Here is a 2,500-nt window from a genome sequence, read left to right as displayed (position 1 = left end):
TCTCAGCTGATGGAATCATTTCCTGTAAAAACCAGGACAGGAATCTGCAACAACTTCTATCTATTTTCTATTGAGGCTCACCCTAGTTGTTTATTTTTGAATCGATACATCAGATTTATAGGTCTGATCTGTTTAATGGGTAAAATTTGAGTTTGAAGAATTATATAGTTTTCCAAGAACCGGGAAGTTTAAATTTCCTTGTGACGTCAATGATGTAATCGCTTTCACACGCGGCGCGACAGGACTTTAACTGGTACTTTAAATATTTTTTGACCGTGAATCTTGTACATTTTCGAAGAATTTGGAGGGTGACTTATTTTATATCGCATATATTTGAAACCTTTTGATCACTATCGACATTCGCTGATACTGCCAATGGAGCATTGATACATATTGATTTTAGAGCTGGACCATCATAGTTCGATTTGTGTAGTCTCTCATTTATAGCAGAAATACAACTCCCTCGTCTTATATGTTCAGTTAATTCATTAACTGAGATTTTGATTCAAGAGGAGCAAAATTTTATGTAATATCGTTGTTTGTATTTTGAGGAAAAAATAAGTTCCCAAGACTGCGATTTACCGGATACAGGACCCCAAATGTAAGATAAAAGTGATAATATATACATATCACTCAATAATAACAACTCAGTGGTGCTACGGAAAGTCATTTCTGTTGCCAATTTTCCTGCAACTAATATTAGTAGTACCACTTTTGCTTGCTGGTGTCCATTGCGTTTTGGCATTATTGATATTTCATAACTTTTGTGTACTGATATGGTTATCTATGGCCTTGAATGCTAACTGATTCTGAGTGTTATGTAAGTTCATGTACACCAAAAAGCTAAATGTAATATGTATTATACTCTGTTGCGTTATGAAACGCCACAGTTTTTGTTGTCACCAAATCGCAAAAACAAAGGATGTGCCGAAAGCAACACTTGCTTGTAATAAAAGCGGTTACGAAAGGTGTTCCATGCAAAGCTCAAATATGGGTGGATTTATCACCATGGTGATAATGGTTATACTATAGAGGCCTTCTGCGGGGTAACATAGACACTGAGTAATATTTGCATGTGTGTGTGTGTGTGTGTGTGTGTGTGTGTGTGTGTGTGTGTGTGTGTGTGTGTGTGTGTGTGTGTGTGTGTGTGTGTGTGTGTGTGTGTGTGTGTTTATGATTATGGAGGAAGAGGAGGCGAGAGGGAGGATTAAGAAGAGGAAGAGGAGGAGGTGTAGTAGGAGTAGAAGAAGGAAGGAGAGAAGGAGGATGAGGGGGAGTAATAAGAATGCTTAATCATAAATGTAGTGAGTGTCAGATGACGTGTTCACGCTCCTGTACCGTAAAACCGATAACATTACGAAATTCTAAAATTGCCAAAAGTCTCGTTTCATTAAATATGAAAGTGTTGACAATGCGCCATAACGACTCATTCAATAATTTTCCATATCCCTTCAGTGGGTTAGTCCAGTAGACAAGAAATATTAAAAACATAAAATCATACATAAGCACACACGCACACACACTCACACACACACATACACACACTCACACACACAGTATATATATATATATATATATATATATATATATATATATATATATATATATATATATATGTATATATATAATATTCCATGATTAACGATGAACAGTCATGCCACCGATAGCGTTCCTCATGTAAAATATTCCTAGAACTTTTGTCTTCGCCGTTTACTGCGTTTCGGATAATTCCAAAGGCTAATCTTATCCAGATACTTTGTTGATAAAAAAGATAAATCAGGGAAAAATTCTTCGTTTCAGGGCAGTTTTATAGATAATTATCATTCATTTTGAATGATTAATTAAGGAGGTTATATGGATGGATTTTTCTTGTTGCGTGTCTTTATCAACACAAATTACTCATGCCACTTATGTATACCGTTATCATTATCTTGAAAGCAATATTTTTACAATTTTCAGTGATATAGCTATCACTGATAGCATAAACACACACGCACCCGAACAAATACAAATACACACACAGACACACACACACACACACACACACACACACACACACACACACACACACACACACACACACACACACACACACATATATATATATATATATATATATATATATATATATATATGATATATATACACATACATACATATGCATATACATATATACATATATATATATATATATGTATGTATATATACATATATTTATATATTTATATATATGTATAACGAGGGGCGCTCATTAAAGATTTCCCCAGACCCACTTCCAACTGACGTACAGGAATTAAATGTCTAACAGTTATTAGTCTTTCTCTGCATATGTCCCACCAAGAGTGACACACTTCTCCCACCGTTTCATGCAGCTTTGCACTCCTCACTTGTAAAAGTCCTCAGGTTATGTTTGAAGTCGCGAAGTGGCTTCAGAAATCAGTGTCTCATCGTCTTGGAAACGTTTGCAATTCAAAAATGACATGATGGACGGAAAGAGGTG

At 35.4% G+C, this 2,500-nt stretch overlaps 1 protein-coding gene across 1 annotated transcript in view; it reads left to right on the top strand.

Moving 5' to 3' along the window:
* Window positions 1-2,500, top strand: part of Alg7 (Alg7 dolichyl-phosphate N-acetylglucosaminephosphotransferase) — a 28,596-nt gene that overhangs the window by 191 nt on the left and 25,905 nt on the right. The window lies entirely within an intron of this gene.

This window comes from Penaeus vannamei, chromosome 3 (genome assembly GCF_042767895.1).
Source record: "Penaeus vannamei isolate JL-2024 chromosome 3, ASM4276789v1, whole genome shotgun sequence".
NCBI lineage: Eukaryota > Metazoa > Arthropoda > Malacostraca > Decapoda > Penaeidae > Penaeus > Penaeus vannamei.
Note: the sequence above shows the minus strand (reverse complement) of the source record. Positions and strands in the feature narration are given on the sequence as shown.